Raw genomic sequence first — 22,158 nt, 5'->3', positions numbered from 1 at the left:
TGTGTTTTACATATGTAATCTACCTCACTTAACTGGAAGCTTTAGAAACGTATGGACCATGTCTCTGCAGAGCACTACATTCACAGCATCAAGTATAAATGATAAACACATAGTAAGTATTTGCTGAATGAATAAACAAATAGAAAGGTCTTATTTCTCAAAACAATGTAAAAATTAGCAAAGAAGATTATATCTTCTAATATATATGCAGAAGCATTCTTTTGATATAAGTTCACCTAGAAGTGAACTTGTTGAATCACATGATAATTTTATGTATAACTTTTTAGGGAACTGACAAATAACTCTTCACAGCTGCTGCACCATTTTACTTTCCCGCCAGCAATGCATGAAGGTTCCAGTTTCTCCACATCCTGGTGAAATCGTTTTGTTTTCCCTTTTTTTTTTTAGAGGATTTTTCTTTTTCTTTCTTTCTTTCTTTTTTCTTTTTTCTTTTTTTTTGTCCCCTAAGGGGATACACGTGCTGGGGATAGAGATACAGAAACAGTGAGAGGAAAAGTGAGAAATCATATCCCCCGCTCCCCTGTGGGGGATGGCCAAATCACAATCCCTTTACCTCTATTCTCCTAGGATCTTGGGCACGCATGCACATGCCGCCCAGAGTGTTTGTCAAGCCACCAGGTCTGGGACTAGAACCATGGTCGGCCATGTGAGAGTCCAGCAACATAACCACTACACCATCTCTTGGCCCTGTTATTTGTTTTTTAATGACAGTCATTTTGTTTTTTGAGAATGTTGTGGACACAGGTGCTTCAGAGTTCTGGTCAGCCCACTCCTGCCCCGACTCACTGCTGTTTGCTCTACCTAAGGAATAAGTCAGTCAGGAAGCCGCAGCCATTGCTGTTTTTTTATTTGTTTTTAGAGAGAGATTTTTTTTTTCTTGCTGTGGGGTGCATGTGCTTAACAGAAAGACAGAGTGAGACAGAAAGCAAGAAATCACACACACACACACACCGGGGGGATGGCCATGCCACAATTCCTTCTCCTCCATTCTCTTCTTGGGATTTTGGGCATGCACACACATGTACCCAGCATGAGTTTCAAGCCTCCAGGTCCAGGACTTGAACTACGGTCAACCATGTGGGCGTCCAGAGATGTAACCATTATGCCATCTGTTGGTCCTGCAGCAGTGGCTTTCAAAGATACTGCAAAAACACCTGTAGAGCCAGAGGTGATCATTCACAAGATTAGAATTACTTTAACCAGCTGCAATGTAAAATCTCTAGAGAAAGTGTGTACTGACTTCATCAGAGGTGCAAAGGAAAAGAATCTCAAAGTAAAAGGACCAGTTCAGATGCCCACTCAGTCCTGAAATTGTTAAACGGATTACTTCCATCCATATTGAGCCACTGAAGATACTTAATTATTTTAATAAATTGATTGTCAGCTGTTAAAAATCCCAGCCATTCTAATGCATGTGAATTGGTATCTCATTGTGGTAATAAGTCTATTTCCTTTCTTTTTCAGGTACTAAGTTTTCCAGATATACTAACACCTCTGCTTCATGCCGAGCAATACATTAGATTGTCTAAAATAGTGATACTTTTCTGTCCAAAATAGGTCATGATTTTTCCAACCACCCAATATATCCCTCATACACGTATGTTTTATATTTTTCTGGGACTTACTTCCCTAAACCCTCCAATCTGTTCTAGAAACTTTCTTAGCTTGTATCACTACTGCCTTTCTTGGTTTTGGTTCACCATCATCCCAGCCTTTACTTTTGCCAACTTCTGAGTTGGATCCCACATTTCTTGCATTCAATGCCCACCCCCATCCCTCCATCCCCAGTTTCTTTCCTTTTTTTTTTTGTCTTGTCTTGGGTAATATACCTCCAGTAGGAAATACGGCAGATAATATTTATTTATTTGCTAGTGAGTTTATATGCTCTACAGAGAGAAGCAGACAGGGAGACAGAAGAGAGAGCACCCATCCCCCAAGATCATGCCAGAATCTCTTATCCTCCATCTTTCCCACCCTTTAGGACTTGGGGCACACATGTATCTGCTGTGTTTCTCAAGGCCCTGGGTAGGGAACTCCAACTACACAGTTGACCATGTGGGATCCAGCTACCTTAACCACTAGGCCATGGAGCTGGTCCAACTTTTAAATTCTTAAAGAGCTAAAAATACCTTTAGTCATCCTTACATTTGATTGGTAGTTTAGTTGGGAACAAAATCCTGGTTGAAAATAATTTCCCCTCAGGATATTGAAGGCAGTGATTCATTTGTTTGTGACCTTCTAATTTCACTACTGAGATATCTGATGCCATTGGGATTTTTAATCCACTGTATGGAATCTGTTTTTACTCTGTAAACTTTTAGTCTATCCTCCTTATACTTTGTCTTTTATCTCCATAATGATACATCTTGCTATAGTTTTTACTTTTTTTATAATTCTCTGTTTTCTGGAGCTTCTATATCATATGTTAAAACTTTTGAACTAATCTTGTTTCCTAATCCTTTTTTTTTAACTCTGTCTTCTAACTCTTTTATTGAATTTGGTTCCTAATTTTTAATTTTCAAAACTATTTATTGTTCTCTGTCCCATTGGTAATGTGCCCCATTCTTGCTATATGTAATACTGTAATACTGATTCCTTTTGGTAAGACTGTTTATAGTCATTGTTAAGTTTTCTTACTATCCAACAAATCTATTTCTTTTTATTTTCTTATTCTTAAACATTTACTTATTTATTTCTTCTGAGATAAAGTGAACCCCCAACAGTGTCTCAATGCCATGATCCGCCTCCAGCCTTCAGACTGTCCATGATCATGGGCAAACGTGTCCAGCATACTCAGGGAGGTCTCCCAACTTGAACCAGGAACCTCCCATGTGGGAATGCCTCTAGCACATCACATTCTACCACTGCACTATCTAGCTTCCCATTTCCTTACTTAACTCCCATCCTTGCCCTTCACCCTCACTGGCTGCTGTCATTCATGTTTGAGGCTTTACTCAAATGTCTCATTCTTTGGTTTCCCATTCATATTAAAGGATATGGCAAGAACTCTCTAAATGTAAATACCAGGTACAGAAAAGATTGGTATCCAGAAAGCTTCAGTGTGAGGAGACTTCAAGCTGATTTCATCCCCAGGTGGACCTCTAAATGCTGGCATCTGTTCATCTTTTCTTCTGGGGCTGTTTGGTATCTACAGAGAAGAATCGCCTCCTGTAAGTTTTATTGTGGAGAAGAGAGAGGTGTAAGCTTGGCTACTGGTATTCTAAGCATTTATCCAGGTGAAGTTTGTAAGGATCCAGACTCATGCTCTAGACCTCAGAGCACCTACAATTACTAAGCTAAGGAGATTTGATAGGATTCTTCTTTCCCCCCTCTTTTTCTCAATATAAATGCTTACTCAGCATGGAAAATTTCAGAAGCTAAAATAACTCCATTGCATATTTTAAACAGAGGAACAGGTTGGCCTTTTGTCACAATGAAGCAAAATATGCCTTGAAAAAAAAATGCCTGTTCTTTCTGAAGTTTGCCAGTTTGGATATTTTTCATGTCCCAGAAACTGCGGGAGACAGCCCAACTGAGTAGGGTGAATAAGTAAATATGGATCTGTCTGTGGACATTGGAACCGTGAAGCTCAGCCAAAATCTGAAGTCATCTTAAGGTCCAGGAATGGAAGTGAAAGCTTAGGACATCACTAAATTATAACAGATGAACTGGATTTCAACTGAAAATAGGCATATCCTATAATATTGTATTCACAAACAAAGGTCTACACTATTGTGCTGAGAGGTTAGAAAAACACAAAGGGAGTCTGAGCTTCTACTTGCTGCTGCCAACCAAAATATATGTTCTAGAAAACAAAAGGAATGGGTGTTCGAAGGGCAGAAAGAAAGCTGGTCTAACATTAAACACACCTGCATACAAGTATAAAAATATTGCCTATAGGGAACCAGCAGTTAGCGTAATGGCTATGTTGCTGGACTCCCACGTAGTCGACCGCGGTTCGTGTCCCGGACCCGGTGGCTTAAAACTCACGCTGGGCGCGTGTGCGTGTGTGCCCAAGATCCCGAGAGGAGAATGGAGGAGAAGGGATTGCGGCGTGACCATCCCCCCTGGGGGATGATTTCTCGCTTTCTGTCTCTATGTCTCTCTCTGTCTGTCTGGCGAGCGCACGCGCCCTACAGTGAAAATCTCTCCAAAAAAAAAAAAAATATATATATATATTGCCTATACAAAGTAGCCCAAATCAAAAGGGTTTGGATCTTGATTTATGAATCATAAAATAGCTAATAATGAGAGATGAATTTTTATCAGACTTTAGATCACCATTTTCTAAAATTTCTAAGATTTTAGACAAGCCTCCCAATCTATGTTTTATTCTTTAAAATTTAAAGACTGAGATTGAGTTTCTTGAGAGAGAAATTTGACCTGAGGGTGCTTAGAAAAAGCAAACTCTCTGGATGTTCACTTTTCTCCTTGGGCTACTCTAAGTGCCAATATTTTTAAAAGATGAGCTAATGTTACATTCTGAGCCTTTTATTCTAAGATGGTCCAAGTGGTCTAAACAGTGTTTGATCAAAGTCTTTTTCTGAGACACATTGTGTCCCATTTAACTTCTAGTTAAATGCTGGCCCATGGTTTGCATATCATCTCCTCTTCAAGTCACTGAATCTATCTTCAGTAAATAATTAATGATATGCAGAAAAATTTACATACAAGGAGTAATGATAACAAAAAAATTAGAGGCTACCTAAATGTCCAATTGTTAGGGATTGGGTATGTAAGAAATGGAGATTCTTGAGGTTGGTAGATGGAATGGTAGTTAAGGGTACTGGACTCCCACATGGTTGACCACGATTCAAGTCCTGGACCTGAAGACTTGCTTTTTCTCTCTCTTGCTCTGTCCCTCTCTGGTCAAGTTAAAATAAATAAATAAGTAAGTAAATAAATAAATAAAGTTAAAATAAAATAATTCTTTGAACAAAAGAAGTGGAGTTTCTTGTAAACAAATATATAGTAAAAGAAAAAAGTCTGCCACCTTGCCAGAGTTTGAATTATGATGTTTATGTGTTTACTGCTGAAATACCTAATATTCAAAGGACAATAAAAGCATATAAAAATATCTGGAAGAAAAATGAAAATCCAATTGACCCTGGAAGTCTGTTTACATGACATCTACTATCTGTTTGGAAATATAACATATGCTATAAAGTACACAGATCTTGCATGTATAGCTTAGTGAACTTTTATACATGTTATCACCATCTAGAGCTAATATACAATATTTCTAACACCCAAGGAGGTTCCCCCCTGCCATTCATCTTCTCAGTCAAATCATAATGCATCTCCAAATAGCTATGATTAATACTAATGGGTTATTTAAAATATTAATTAGCTATTATTAATATACAATTAAATTTCTAACATATACTTACATACTAATTATTAATATAATATAGTAACTGCATGTTAGTTATATAATTTCTTTGTTTAAAAATTTTAAATGATATCCAAATAGTTTCTCTATATAATAGCAGATATATGGCCTTCAAAGTCATAATCCATTTATTGTATTTCTTCTTATCTAGTATATATCTGTAAATTTTGGATTATTTGAGGCTGTCAATTTTTAATTTTTTAAATGTTTAATTTAATTATTATCACTTCAAAAAATTTTTCTATAAGACATGTGCACTCACCAGAGAGAGACAGAGAAAGAGAGGGAAAGTGAGAAAGCAAGGCACAAAGTCTAGGACTTGAACCTCAGCTGGCCATGTGAGAGTTCAGCACCTTCACCACAACACCTGCTGGCCCTGTTAATCAATTTTAATGAACAATTACGCATCATAAAATCATCCTCAAAGGCAAGATTTTAATAATCACTTATACAGATTAAGTAAAACACGATCTTTTAGAGAGTAATACCAGTGCCTTAGAGGCATACCTTCAAGTGACTTAAGAGGACATATAAATTCTTTTCGTTCAAGGCCTTCAGTTTTAAACAGATAAAGAAACAATTTCAACAATTTTGCTTTAAGTTACTCATAACTGAGCTAGGGCTTGAATCTGCTTATGATCACTTTCTTTTTTTTTTCTTTTTTTAGCCAGTTCCTATGTGTGCTCACCAGAGAAGTAGAGAGAGAGAGGGCCCCCAATGGGGCGTGGATACACCACAATCCTTTTTCCTCCACGCCTCCATCCTATCAGGATTTGGCACACACATGCACAGATGCCCAGCATGATTTTCAAGCTATGGAGGCTGGCTATGTGGGGAACCAGCTCCCAGTGCATGGCATTTCATTACTATGCTACAGGGCCGGCCAATGTTTACTCTATATTCTCTGCTGTTTTCCAAGAGCAGGTATCTAGCCACTACATGTGACAGTATTCAATTAAATGTTGTTGATTATTAATCAGAAAATTACTGAGCTTCTTAGGAAATGGATAAAAATAACTTCCAGACAGTTAAAAATAAGCAGCATCGCTGAACAAACTCATTTGTAGCTACCATATTTATTGTTCAGTTTAGAAGAATACTGACCCCGGTGGAGGAATCACATTGAAGGGAAAAAACTTGCAATCAAAACGTACCACCCGATAATTCATTATCCTTAGGAAAAAAACTTTCCCCTCAAATACTATCAATAAGAAGACATTTTATTGGGAAATTACATTTTAAAAATTCTCTTCTTCAAATCTTCTCACATTTATTTATGTATCCTACAAATGTAATACATACCTTTACAATTTACACACTATTTGTGTACTATCGAAGATTTTCTTTTGCCTTAGTACTTTTTTGTTCTTTTGACGTTAGATTTTAACAGCTGTTCTTTAAATTATCTAATCAGTGGGGATTTTCTACACCCTTTTCATTTTTTTCTCTTTTCTTTCCAAGAATAATTCTTATCTTTCTTCATAGCTTGACTAATCCTGTTCTCTTGCATATGCAATACCATACTTAATTTTGACCATTATTTCTTCTTATATCTTTTCAACTGCCTGACTCATTTCCCTTTTCGTACCTTTATTTCCAAGTTGACTCTCCATGTTTTTTCTAAGTATCTGTCATTTATTCACTTCCCTAAATTATTCCATTCCTTGTAGATCTCTGATAATCACTCGCTTTCACCTATCAATTCAGTAGTTTGAAATGTTTTACATTATAAGTGCTTTCCCATGTTATAAGATTTAGTCTCTATCCTCTATGCTTCATCTAGGCTTTATTTTAATTTTTTTTATTTTTAATTTTGCCATATGGTGCCTGTGATCTCTGGAGAGAGATAGAGATAGGTAAAGGGAAAATGAGAAATCACCCCTCCATGGATGGCCATGCAACAATCCCTTCTGTCCATTATCCTCATGAAGCTTTGGGCACACACACACAAGTCCCTGGTGTGATTTTCAAGCTGACAGGTCTAGGACTTGAACATGGTTGGCCATGTGAGAATCTAGAGCCCTAACCATCATGCCACTTGCAGGCCCCTTACCTATGCTTTTTTAACAAAATTTATTTATTTCTCCCATGAGTGAGAGACACAGAGAAAGAGAGTCTTGACACAGCAACCTACCCCCCCAGCTTTAGTCAGCCTTGGATCATGGGCATGCATGCCTGGTATACTCAAGGATATTTCTAGACTTGAACCTAGAAACTTCCCATGTATATCAGATTCAAAAGCATTGTGTTTTAACCCTGTTACACCCTATACTTCATCTGTGCTTTATGATATCACTTCTTTATATCATTTCTTCACTATATAGATGAAGAAATCTTTTTTTTCTACTACAGACTATTTCCGTCTCTCATAAACATCCAGTTTACAAACAACTATCCTACTCTTATGCACCTAGAACCATCAAAGTCCCAACTGAAAACTCTGGACCTTTTAAAGGAGCAAAGGAAAATATAAGACTGTGAGTAGTAGATATGGTTAGGACAACTGTTCAAAACATTCTTGCAACCTCTTTGTATTTCTGGACTGTTCTCCTTTGGCCTCACTTTTTACTGCCTTGTTGACTGTTGGCCTACTGAGACCTTACTACTGCACATAAATCCTTTTCATGACCTTTTTCTGGGCACACAAGTACAATCCCCTTGTCATATCAATATGAAAAATTTTATGTCCACTCATCATCTCTTTAGAATTTTGATGTGCCATCTCTGTCCTCTGCTAACCACCTTGTTTTTTTTTTTAGAGTTATTTTATTTAACTTTGTTTATTTTAACTTGAACGGGGCGGGGGGGGTGGGGCGGAAAAAGAAAGCAAGATGCCAGGTCCAGGACTTGAACCGCAGTAGGCCATGTGGGAGTCTAGCATCCTTAACCACCATGTCACCTGCCAGCCCACCACCTTGGTTTTTTTCCCCTTATCGATAACCTCAGGTTGTGTTAGCTCTTAACTGTGAAATGATAGTCTCCTGGGGCCAACAGGAGAATAAGAAAAGTCAAAGACCAAGGAAGTATGCTATGTCTTTTAAATTCCAGGATAGGGAAAATCATGACTTCCTGTTTTCTTGTATTAAAGGTGACTGTGTACCAAAGGTGTGGGAATCATGAGCATTTGAAATATAACAGCCAAGACTGTAAAGAGTTAGAGGCATAGTTTCCTTTCAAATCTCTTCTCTTGTTATAAAATGTCATTTTATCTCTTTGTCTTTGATACTCAAGTGTAGTTTATTATGGCCTTCACTTTCTGTTTAAATAACACTATGACTCAATGGCATATTGCAGAAGATTATTGCCACTCAAGGCTTTGCCTTACTGTATACTCAAGTACAGTTTAATGATATCCCTGTACAACACTACGTGGCGATATGCCTTAGTTATGGTTATTTTATTCCTAATTAGCACAGTAATTTAGGCTTTTTTATTTCACATGCACTTGCATTTCTTTTAGAAGTTATTTTCCCCCTTTATTCAAAGTAATGAGGCATTATGTGTTTGCATTGTATTTATTCAGCTCATACCATGTGCATTTCACATTTGTCATGTATTGAGTGCTTGGGAAATTGCCTGGCAATTTAAAAAAAAGCAGCTTTATTGAGATATAATTCACATACCACACAATTCACCCATTTAAAGAATATGATTCAATAAACCACCACTAAAATCAATTCTAAAACATTTTGATTACCCTAAAAAGAAGCCCTGCACCCCTTAGCTGCCACCCTCTAAGTCTCTTCCTCACATCCTCCTAGTGCTAGGCCACTGCTAATCTGCTATCTCTGTGGATTTGCCTTTTCTGAACATTTCACATAAATAGAATCATATAATGTATGGTCTCTCGTGATTGGCTTCTTTCAGTTAGCATAATGCTTTTAAAGTTCAACCATACTGTAGCATGTATCAGTACTTTATTCCTTTTTATTGTCAAATAATATTCCATTGTAGAGATATACCACATTTTACTTATCCATTCATCAGGTAATGGACATTTAGGTTGTTTTGCTTTTTGGCTGTTATGAACAATACTACTATGGACCTCTTGAGAATATATTTAGAAGTGGAACTTGGGTTATATTGTAATTCTAGGTTTAACATTTTGTGAAACTGGAAGTCATTTTATTTGTTTGTTTGTTTTTTTAAGACTGAGTCTTATTATGTTGAAATTCTCTTGCCTCTGCCTCCTAGCTGGGATTCTAAGCATGCCACACCATGCCAACCTCTTTCGGAGACAGTTTTACTATGTTGTCTTGAGTTCACAATCAGCCTTGAGTTCACAATCCTCTTTCCTTTGCGTCCTTGCACTGATAGAATTACAGACATGCGCCACCATGCCCAGCCTTTAGGTTGCACTGGGAATTGAACCCAGGACTTCCATGGATTCCAGACTATGGAGCACAGCATCAGTAAAGTGTTCACCAAGGCTGGGCCTGTCATATTTTTTTAAAAATTGACTATCTCATTTTACATTCCTATCACAAATGTGTGAAAGTTCCAGATTCTCTCTCTTCACCAACACTTTTTATATTTTTAATTTTTTAAAAGAATTACTTATTCAATTTTTTAATTCATTCATTTATTTTACTTTAAAGATAGAGACACACAGAGAGAGAAGAGGGAAAGTGGGGAAGCAAGCCACCAGATCTGAGACTTGAACCTTGGCCACGTAGCAGTGTCCAGCTCCTTAACCACCATGCCACCTGATGGTCCCATATTTTTAATTTTTAAAAGTGTTTATTTTATTCATGATAGATAGTTTGTGTGTGTGAGAGAGAGAGAATGAGAGAGAGAGAGAGAGACAGAGACACCTTTGACAGAGTCTTGTCACACCACGGTTTCCTTTCCATAGCCCTCTACATCCTCAGGATCTTGGACAGATGCACATGCACCTGGTGTGTTTTCAAGCAGACCTGGGGATCAAAACTTATAGTCAACCATATGGCCTCAAGCTCTGCAGTTCTGTTTGCTACTGACTATGCCACCAATACTTTTTAATGTCTGTCTTTTTCATTATAACCATTCTAGTGGATGCATAGTGGTATCTGATTCTGGTTTTGATTTGCATTTCACTGCTAATAATGTTCAACATCTTTTCCTGTGCTTAGTGGCTATTTGCATGTCTTTGGAGAAATGTCTATTTAGATCTTTGTGCTTGGCACATTTCAAGAGCTCATTAAAAATTTCAAGTAATGAAGTTAATTGTAAAATTTAATCACCACAGTAACTATATTAGATAGATTTTAATATCTCAATTTTGTAGATAAGGATTAGAAGGTGAAATAATTTACCCAAGGCCACACTGATCATCATTTGCTGATCTGGGCCTTTGGACCCCATATCTCTAATATTATGGCCAGTGTGTTTTGGGTGGTGGTTCTGAATATCTATGGAGAATACAATGATGGTGACTAAGTTCCTCTAAAATTGGTCACTTTTATGTCTCACAATGAATCCCACTTAAAACCAGAATATTTATTCTTGACCTTGAATTAATCTATTTGTCCAGTACATTTCATTCTTGTAGAGTTAATTTGTTACCTATCTTTAGTTTGGTTAGTTTCTCAAAACACATTTTAGGTGATTACAATCTGATTTATTTAGCTAGTTTCAGAGATAAGACTTAAAGAGAACATTTGAGTCTAATTATCCCTTACTTTAAATATTTGTAGGAAGATCATGCCTAGAGATGTCAAAGGTCACTTAAAAGACATATTTGTTTTAGGATCAAAGAGTAAGTACATTGACCTTCCTATCAGTCCTTGCTTTAAAGCAGCACAAATTATGAATTTCTAGGATCCAGTCAAGTAGAGGAAAACAATACTCTAAAGGTTGAGAGTCAGCGTTATAAATTGAGCGTTGCCTTTCAACCACTGCTGAATCATTTCTAGTCTGTATCTTTTTCCTTCTGCTTGCTGTGTCCCTCTTCCTGCTTAGTTTCACTGCAAAGCATAGTTCCAGAAGGGTGACAGATTTTTTTTTTTATTGAATTGTGGAGTGTGCTGTAAGCAGCACTCAGTAGGTCAGTGGTGGCCCTGTTCATTTGCCCCTGGTGAGGCACCACTGCGTGATGAAGAGCATTGCACGTTTCCTGCCATGTCGCCTGCCGACAGAAGCTTAACAGCACAGATGTGGAGAAGCCTTGGACATCCGCCAACGTAAATGAATGGAAATGCTCATCATTTATTTGCCCATGTTGCACACTGACCCGGGTGTTGAACTGAATCCAGGTCTGATTTGACTTCCTCTAGCCTTTCACTAACTATTAAAAGACTGAGATAGAATTTGTATTACATGGGCCGGACTGCTCCTCTTTAGTTATGGACTGACTATGGAGCAATGCATTCTTTTCACAGACCTCAGGTATGTTATTAGAGCTTTTTGTTTTTCCCAGATGCATTAAAATTGCTCTAGTCAAAATAAAACTCAGCTTTATTCCATACCAAGCAGTAGGAAAGAAATGTAACATTAGTACACATAGGGTAGTTGGGGGAGTTGTGGCTTTCTACAGGAAGATGTTAGTATGTAAAGTACACTGCTTTAAGGGACAGTGTGAGATAATATTTATCTATCAATTTAGTCAGAATCCTAAGAGCCCTAGGATCACAAAACTCACCCCTCTTATAACTGGCCAGCACCTCAGAGGCTGCCTCATGCAGCTTCTCATTCAATGAAAATTTGTCTCCACTGTGACCCACAAGGATGGCCACCCAGCACCTGCTGAAATACTTAGGGTGATGGAGAACTCTCTCTTTATGAGAAATCTATTTCACTGCTGGAAACATTTGGTCCTTAGAATGTTCTTCATTATGTTGAGCATTACACAGTATTCTCAGACTTTCTTTTCAAAGGAGGCCTCTATTCCAATAATAATATTGTCAGAAAAGCAATTTGTACAGAAGATAAATCATTAAACTTTCCACTTTAAAATGCTCAATGGGTGGTGAAACTGCAGAATCCCAAAAGTTAACTCCCAAACCAGCCATAAACCAATAACTCTACCACATTAGATCTCTGAAATTTGAAGATGCTGAAAGTACATAGATTCTGAGCATCTATGTTATGGAATGTATTGTTCTAAATGCTCAGTCTAGTCAACTTCTTAGATTGAAATTTTGAAGAGTTATGTCAGAACTAGTAGTAACAGAATTGATATTATCAACTAAAATTATTAAAAATAATGACTAGAATATTAAATATAAAATGTCTTATTCATTGCAGTTTAGCTTATTAATCTTATTTTGTTCTTTGGCAATATGTTGGATTATTTTTGTTTATTATAGCAGTTTGATTTGAAATAAATTTATGTACAAATTGGGTAGATTGATATATGATACACTATGTTTCCTCCTTGCATATTTTTTAGGAATTGCAAAAGTTTATAGAAAATAATTCAATACCTCTTCTTAAACTATTTTGAGTGATTTTTTTTAAGAGAGTTTTTTTTTCTATAGGGTGCGTGTGCTTGCTGAAGAGACAGAGAGACAGAAAACAAGAAATCACCCCCCACCCCGGGTCATGTTGCAACCCCTCTCCTCCATTCTCCTCTCTGGATTTTGGGCACACATGCACATTTGCCCAGCATGAGTTTTTTAAGCCACCAGGTCCAGGATTCGAAATGCAGTCAACTATGTGGGAGTCTAATGATGTAACCATATTATGCTATCTGCTGGTCCCTTGAATGACTTTTAATTTCTGAAATCAGGTAGCGTCTGCCTCTGACTTCTATAACAGTGAAACTGAGTTTAAATATCTTCTCCAAGGTAGCTATTTCTTGTCATGTTATTGGTTTTGTTTTTCCTTTAAATTCCAGAATGTCACTAAAAGTTTTGGGGCTGTTCTTGGGAGCAGGGGCCTTGTGAATCAGAATCCAGTGTGTAAAGGGACTTTTGGAGTAGCAAGCCCATGCATCCTGGTTTGCTGTATAGGTATCCTGTTAGGTAAACATGTTAAACTGGACAAAAATGTCCCATTTTTTTAATGATGCATTGTATGGCCTACCTTCTTAAAGCTCATTCAGTCCAATATTCTCATTTTATGAAGGCAAGAATTGAGGTCTAGGAAAATTTAGTAACTTGGACAAGGTCTCCTGTAACAAGTTGGTTATCTACCCCTCCTGACTGAAGTGAAAGTGGTTCTCCTGCCTTCTCAAATGAGCATATGATTGCTGGGGTGTGGCTCATGAGTCCCTAGGAGCCAGACTGCATGAACAAGTTATGAAATCAGTCCTAGCAGAGATCCCAGAGATGTATGATAACACATGAACATTGGCTCTCCACATCCTTGAAAGCAGTATTAGGTCATGTCTCTGATCTGTTCTCCTGCTCCAGTCTTTCTAAACCAGTTTCTTTCACACAAAAGATTTTTTTTTTAATTTTGTAAACCCTTTTTATAATAATGTGTGGATGTACATGACAGAGGGAGGTGGAGAGAGCCCTCAACAGGGCACAGGGTTCTGTCATGCAATGATCCTCTTTCCCCAGCCTTTTGGCTCCTCAGGATCCTGGGTACCTGTTTGCATGCCTGGAGTGATTTCAGGCCCACCCAGGAATCGGAACTTGTGGTTGGCCATATGACTGACTTCAAGCTTTACAAGACACTTCTGTTACCATTCTGTCATAGCAGCTAGGACACAGTCATTTTTAGGCAAAGTCTTGCTGTTGCAATCCCCCTGCCTCAGTTTCACTGAGTTGCTGGGATTACAGGCACACGCCGCCACACTGGGCCTTTACATTGGACTGGGAATCAAACCTGTGGTCTTAGTCTGTGGAACACAGTAACTTGGACAGTGCATGCTACTACAACTGAGCCTATTTCACAAAATTTTAACTGCTTCATGACGTCCATTTGAATCACTTCCATGTTTCTCTTTACTCATGTAATTCACATTAGAATATGCCATTCTTCAGGGTTGGCCACCATGGCACAATGGTAACACAATGCTCTGTAATGGTGGACCAGCATGGAAAGGTCCCAGTTTATATTCCAGGGTCTGCCTGGACATGCAGGGCATGCACATGTGCCCATGATCCAGGATAGACTGACTGTGGCATGCAGATCCTATTAAAGATCCTGTTGGAGATATCTGTCTCTATCTCTCTTGTGGAAGAAATAAATGAACTTAAAAAAAGAAAACCTATATATTCTATGAAAGATTGCCTAAACATTTTCTTATATAAAAGCTAAAAAGGGGCCAGCTGGTTAAGGTAGCTGGATCCCCCACATACTTGACTGAGCAATTTGAGCTCCAGACCCAGCAGCTTAAAAAGCACATTCAGTGCAGGTGCGTGTGCGCCCAAAATCCCTAGAGGAGAATGGGGGAGAAGGAATTGTGATGAAGCCATGGGGGAGGGCAGTGCTTTCTTCCTTCCCATCTCTCTTGTTCTTTCTCCATCAGGCACATACACCCTCTAGCAAATTAAAAAACAAAAAGTTAAAAAGAAAACTGGCTACTGATAATAGACTGTAGAGAGAAAGTATAGTGGCCAGAATGAGAGGAATGAACAACTGAACAATTGTAATAGTTTAGGCTTTGAGATAGAAAGTTAGTGTCCGAATGCTCTGAGGGGGTCCCTGGTATGAAGTGAGATCTTCTTGGTGTCAGCTATAGGGCAAAACCCCTCATTTTATTAAATATATATATTTTTTGTCTTCAGAGCAAAAGTCTAAGAAGAAATCACTTTGTCCCCTTGCCCTGTCTTGGATTACTATCTAGAATCTGATTTTTGCTATCTCATTCACGCATTTACACACAACCTAATAACTGTTGACAATTCTTTCAATTAACAGGAAAAGCAGGAAACTACCTTCAACACATCCTTTATAGATATCTAGCAATTAAAGACTGCTTCCCAAGACTGCAAGGAGGATGTGGTAGAGGTGGAAATCGAGGAAGGAGTAAGGGAGTGCTTTCTCTATCTCCAAGAATGTGGCTTTAACCAGGACTGGAAGAATCCTACAATGTCACAAACACTGCTTAGATATTAAAAGGAGAGTATTGTGTGCATTTCAGAAGTCTCTTTATTTTTCCAAACCCATTCATATATAAAATCTGTGTATATTTAGGAGACTCAATTGTTTAAATGACCACGGTGGATTCAAAGATTTTTGAAGCCTCCAAACCCCCTGCCTTGTCTCTAACTTACTGGCCATTGTGAGAGCACGTTTTTTTTCAGCTGTCCAATGCTTCCATTGGCAATGGAAATAAGAATAGAATTGGTTTCTTTTCTGGGATCTAATCAGGGTTAAGCTACTCAACAGGTGGCAGAATAAATAATAAACTACATGTGCCTTTGTGTATGCCTTTCTCATTGCCTGCAAAGACTTTGACCACCCTTTCTCCCATCACTCAAGACCAAGCTCTTGACAGTGCAGCTGCATTTCCCCAGCTGAAAGCTATCTGTCTCTTGAAACCCTAAAGCACATCGTCTGCACCACCTAATGCTTATAGCTACACAGCCTCCTTTCTCTCATTAAAAAAGAAAATTATTTGAGGAAAGATCTAAGTTTTGTGCATCTTCGTGTTCCTCAAAAAGTCTAATGCTTAGGGGTGGTAGGTAGTGTGGTGGTTAAGGGCACTGGACTCCCATATGGCCAACTGCAGTTCAAGTCCTGGATCTGGCAGCTTGCTTTCTCTCTTTCTTTCTCTCTGCCCCTCTCTTGTCAAATTAAAATAAATAAAGTTAAATAAAATAATTCTTTTTAAAAAAAGTCTAATACTTTTCTTGGCATGTAGGTACCTAGTAGATAAGTATTGAATAAATGGATACTAAATAGCAAATGCTTAATAAGAGAATGAGAGATGCATACTTCCTCTCAGTTTTTTTTTTTTTTTTTTTTTTAAGTCTAGTTTAGACATGAGCTAAAGTAGAAATCAAAAGAATTTTCTCTCAGGTCTGGTGAGATGCTGGTGGTTACCATATGAAAACTACGAACAATTTAATTATTTGAAGTCATAGTGACAGCTCCCAATTCACCCTGAAAATATAACAAATCCACAATTTCTTGATTGTTTTCTCCTGGCTCCATTTCCTTAAGCTTATGTATATAACTTGGACATGTAAAATCTGGAAGATGCTTATAGCCTCTCTCAAGCTGTGAGCAGAAAAATAATATTATTATGTACATTCAAATCTTTTACCTATTTCTTCTTGTTTTTCTATCTTGTCAGTCTTTTAGGTAGGACTAACATTTTTATCCTAATTAGACAATTACACATCATGATGCACTAATTTGTTAACCTATGTTCACAAATCATTTAATTACCACTGCTGGCTTTGATGTGCTGTTATTATTCAGTTATGGGAGTAAACAATTCGACAGCTAACAGGAAGAAACTCATTATTTTCTGAGAGATATTGTTGTTATTTTCGATGTTTTAAAAACACTTTAATCAAAACTTTAAAAAATACTTTAATCAAAATGTAAAAAAACTAACACTGTTCTTTTAACAAAAGTAAGTAAACAGAGTATTCATCGCTTTAATGTGGACAATTATTTGGGGGCGATATAATCACTCCTGCATTTCACAATGAATAGGATTCTTTAAAAAATAATAATAAGGGAAACTTCTATTTTTCCCTTCATGCTGATTCACAGATGATCTCCCATGATGATGTAATCTATAAGATGCAGTTTCTAATATTGATTTGTGGAGCATATTGGTGGTTGAAAATAAGAGGAGCAATCTCCTTTCTACTTGACGCTACTATTTACTGTTGCTCAAACTTTCCCGATCTTCTAGAACTGTTCATTTCATTTGGTAAACCCTCCAGGTTGTTGTCACTTTGTGGGAGCTGTAGGTACTTTTGGGTGCTTTCCGAGACTCCTTGATGAACAGAAAAACCAGGCTGCCAGGTGCAAACTCCCATCAGATTTCACAACTGTTTCTCAGGTAGTTTCCATACAGGATCAATAATATCATTATGCATTTATGTGAAAACATCAAAATTACCCTAAGGATTTAAATTTCTACATTCTCTGTACGCTCTCACTAATAAAATACCCTAGGAAAGGGGAGAAATTGTTACTTGATCGCTTGTAATAATATTGACTCACAGGATTGTCATCTATGGCATAGCAGGATGCAGGATCAGACTGTTATCTTCTAGGTTCTCATCTTTTCTCCACAACTACGCTGTGGATTCTCTAGGGTGGGGGACTTTTCCTTATCCCTCTTAGGATCTCTGTATTACCCAGAAAAGCATCCAGGACAGAGTAGGTTCTCAAAGAAGTATTTATGGTTAGTAGGCAATAAAAGTAACTCAATGAATAAAGTGAGCCTTCCCTTTGTAACTCAAGGTATGGGTGTACAGTTCCTTATTTTCTTGTTACACCAACATAGCCTTTTCCTAAATGTTTTATGGGAGACTTTTAGATGGCATTGCTTGCTTCCTTGGCGTGAAAACTCACTTTTCAACTACAGGAAAACACACCAAGTGAACACTAATCTCAAGCATAGAAATGCAGCCCTTCCTTATGTCTGTTCTGTTAGGATTAAAGAAAAGCCGATCTAGTAGTATTTTTGCATTTTTCTTTTATCCTCTATCAGTCAGCAGCTTTACTCGTAGCCCACACTTACTTTCTGACAGTTTGTATCTTCATTTCTCAGAGAACAGCAAGTAAAATGATATTAGCAGAAAGAGTTGACGACAGTCTTTTAACACTTGAAACTTTTGATAGGAATCTTCCCAAACATCCTATCTGTCTTCAACAGCATAGGGTTTAACTCCTTATAACAACAGCAGGGTAATACAGGTATGATTCCTCCTGACAAAGGCAGAGAGATAGGGCAGCCCTACTGAATACAATGCTGGGCAGCCCAGAGGCACAGGGAATGGTACGTGTCTGCTGTTCACCATTCCTGGCAAGAAGTTATTATTTCAGTGCAAGTCTAAAAACTTTCCTTGCTAGAAATAATTTACTTCCTAAAAATGCAGCTGGAAACTTCTTCCTTTATTTTAAGTTTCTTTATTTTTGAGAGAGAAATAGAGAGGTGCACCCTTAATTCGGTCTTTACCTCATGATCCTCTCCAACCTCAGCCAGTGCAGATCAAAGGCACACACAGTCTGGGGAGTACAGAGAGGCTCCAGGACATGAACTCAGGACCTTCCCATGTGGATTTAGTTGCATTACTTCTGTGCCACCAACAGCTCCTGGAGACTTCTTTAAATGATTTTTAAAACTCATAAGCCATAGCTTATAATCATGTGACACCATACTCCTTGCTTTGGCCAACTTGCCTGTGATTTTTTAGGAGGAGGGCCTGACGCTCCCTATCCTGTGATCATCTCAGCAGAGGAACCCACCAGCTTTCTCTTCTGGCCACTCCTATGTTCTCTTCCTCCCCACCAACTCCTTCTCTCAGAGTCCTAATTTGAGGGCAAATACATGGTAGGTTAGAAGCAAATTTTAGTTCACTTTCCTTTTCTCCATGCAGCCCTTATTGCACTTCATTGGAGTCAGCTGTGGGCATCTGTCTTTGCTGCTAGCTTGTGCCCTCCTCAGTGGCAGGGATGTTCCTTAGTCATGGTAGCCTAGTGATCAGCGCAGTGCTTAGCACATGGTTGGCATCAGTCAGTGCGTGCTGTTTGAAGGTATGTATGAATTATGCTCATTTGTGTGTCTTGGCTCCTGATGACTCTCCTTAGCAGATAATGAGGGGATTCAAGAGTCCTTACTGAGGAAGGTGAGGTGACGCTTTGTTTTCTGTAGACTGTGCCTCCACAACCTGTGACCTATGAGAAGGTATGTGAAGCAGGCAGAATGGTGTTTACCCAGCCTTGACCATCAAGCTTTTTCTGTTCAGATACTTTCAGGCAAGGAACGCTTGGTGATAAGCATGCCAACGTGTTAACTGATCACTGACATGGGGCTGATAAGGGCTTCTTGGGTAGTTTGCATTCTAATTGGGGAATCTGGATCTCTTATATCCTGTGGGAAGGGCATGCCTTCCTCTGCTTCCAGGCAATTTACATTTCTCACCAATCCAGGTTCTATTCTTGGCTTGCCCATTAAGCCAGAGTATCATTCCCCATTGCCCCAGACTGCCACGGCCCATTTGGTGAAGTTTTGTTCTATTCTTACATTTTCCCTGTCATGGAGAAATAAATCCCAAAGTGAAATGCTTTTTAGAAAAGATAGCTTTCTCCCAGGCTAGCTTGGTGGCACAGCAGTAATAGCTGATTAAGTGAAGCTGGATCCATATGGAAGATCACCACAGGTTTATTTCCCAGGTCTACATGTGCATGGTGGGCACACATGCCAATGATCCTGGTTGGCTGAGAAAACCGGGAGCGAGTTGTGATATAAGTTCGCATTGAGGGTGCCTCTCTCTCTCTCTCATTTATATATTTTTTAATTTAAAAGATAGCTCTCTCTGTTGGAGACTAGGCATTCGAGGTATCATCTTGTGTTTCCCTCTCACTGCCAGAATACAAAGGTGAGAGCAATTGTTCATTGACTACTGCCTATAAGACTGGTTCCTCTATCCCCAAGCCACATGCTTTGTCCTGTCTGTCTTCTTTGTACTGCCCCTTTTGGAGCTGAGGTCCAGATTAGACCCATGTGGCCTGACCTTGTCTTTTATACTGCCAGAGGTATGACATTAGCTCATTGACAAAACCTGAGTCCTATAGAAGGAAAAAATGGTCCTGCAGCCTGCAGTGGTGACCTGAGTACCAAACCCATCTCCTTGCCCTGACTTTGTCAGTGATATTAGGCTACTTTGATCGAGCAAGTCATTTTTATGCTTTGAGCCTCAGTTTCCCCATCTAAACAATGCCTTAGATTCCATTTAAAATCATTTCCAGGTCAAAAGTTGCATGAGCTATTCAAGAGTTGGATTCAATTTGAAATGTCTCATTTAGGTTTCGCATAAAAAAGATCTCAGCTGGCAGATCAATAAGGATTCTAAAGAGATCATTTTTCACCTGTGAGTCCTTCATTCATCATTATCTTCCTTAATCATCTTGTGTCTGGTGCCGGTCCTGGGCCAACAGATTTGTCCAGCTACACAACTCTTGCTCTTCTGGATCGGCAGAAAACAGCGAAAGAGGTGCTGGAAGAGGCAAACTCAGTTCAGTTTGGCGTGGCACAGAGAAAGACGGAAGTATTAATCAATGCAGAAGTGATTGTTGGCAGGAGATCAGAAGGCTTTGTCCAGGTTCATTGAGTGAGGAGAGAGGCCATGGACAGAGGCAAGAAAGGTACAGAGCATGAAGGCATTTGGTTGGGGCAGCCGCCACAGGATGCTCTATGTGGGGACACAGTGCCTGGAACACCTTGTCCGTACTAATGAAGCATGGAGCACCATGTGTTTTGTGTAAATGCAGGAGGCTAACTAATGGATTCATTTGGACAGCTTGTCTTCTCAGAGTGAAGGAAGTGGTGACAGAGTGCTAACCAGTTTTGAGAGGGTAAGTCAACAGAACAAAAACACTGTAGGTCTCACATAGCTTACTAGAATGCCTTCCCCCAAACCAGAGTGTAGACGCAAAGCTGCTCACCTGTTACACATCACTTGATAATTCACAGACAATGGTTTTGAATTAGAGTAGGTATTTTCACACATATCGTACTCTGCTGTTGGTAAGCACACATCTTCTCCACCATCTACTGCAGTAACTATGTAGGAATGATTCCAGAAGCTCAAGTGCAAGGGGAAAAGTACTTTTCAAAGCCAAATTCAGTGTCAGAATCAAAAGATGAAGTCAAACATTAATTTTTATCAGAGCGTCTCAATTTTTTAAACTATACATTGTTATTAGGCAAGAATGTATCACTATGTATGGAAATCTTATAGATTAACATTTAGGTGATTAAAAAAGGATAAATCCAGGGGCATTTATGCCTTCTACAAAAGGACTCCTCACTTTACTGAATATTGCCTTCAGGAGTTCTTTTTTAAAAATAGCAGCTTCTCTGAGCACTTCAAATGCGATCTGATTTACACACCTCAGTTGATTCTATTTCTAGTTCAACCCAACTTTAAATCATCTTCTTAGAGGCAAGGGAAATGTACTTCTCTCTACCTCTCTCTCCACCTTTCTCTCCATCCCTTCTCTTCTTTTTTTCCCCTTCCCAAGAAACCACGCCATTAACTGGGTCGAGATTTGCTACAGAGACCTGCAGTGCCAGGCTATAAGGCCTGGGAGATGTGATCTATCCCACATCCTGTTTGAGGAATGAAAAAGTTCCCTGGGAGATGAAATGACTTCACTGAGATTACCCAGCAGGTTTTTCTATTCTACAATATTATCTTTTTACTGTAGTCCCTCACTTCACACCTACCCATCTTGAGCATTGCCTCCAATGGCTCAAACATGTTAAGGAATTGTCCCTGGTGAAAAAGCAAACTCCTAGTCCAGGGTTAACACATTGTAGCTGCCATTCATTTTCAACATAGACTTGGGTTGCCAGGTCCTTGCCCTGTTTGATGGTACTGTAAAAAAGTTTTGAGGTACTAAGTTGTGGAACGAGGCCCAGTAGGCATGGAGCATGGGGTCAGCCTGGAAAGTTGAGTTGGTGGGGCAGCCTGAGAGGGTGACCCAAGAGAAAGGTAGGGTAAAATGTAAAGTAAAATTTGCTTTGCTTTTTGAGTAGTTTCTCATTCAAATTAAAAGCTAGCATTCATAGGCCAGCTGCATAGCCTAGTGGTTAAGGGAACTGGATCCTATGCGGACAACCATGGTTTGGGTCCTGGTCTCAGTGGCCTGGAGAATATGCTGGGTGTATTTGTGTG

At 38.8% G+C, this 22,158-nt stretch overlaps 1 long non-coding RNA gene across 1 annotated transcript; it reads right to left on the bottom strand.

Moving 5' to 3' along the window:
* Positions 1-1,080: 1,080 nt before the first annotated feature.
* On the bottom strand, positions 1,081-20,494 carry LOC102470032 (uncharacterized). Its single transcript, XR_335505.1, has 3 exons — positions 20,348-20,494; positions 3,046-3,189; positions 1,081-1,175 (listed from the first exon to the last, which is right to left on the bottom strand). It is a non-coding gene; the product is annotated as an uncharacterized LOC102470032 (long non-coding RNA).
* Between the last annotated feature and the right edge of the window lie 1,664 nt (positions 20,495-22,158).

The sequence above is a fragment of the Tupaia chinensis genome, unplaced genomic scaffold, assembly GCF_000334495.1.
Source record: "Tupaia chinensis unplaced genomic scaffold, TupChi_1.0 Scaffold000429_1, whole genome shotgun sequence".
NCBI lineage: Eukaryota > Metazoa > Chordata > Mammalia > Scandentia > Tupaiidae > Tupaia > Tupaia belangeri.
The sequence above is the reverse complement of the archived record's forward strand: the minus strand, read 5'-3'. Positions and strand labels throughout refer to the sequence as shown.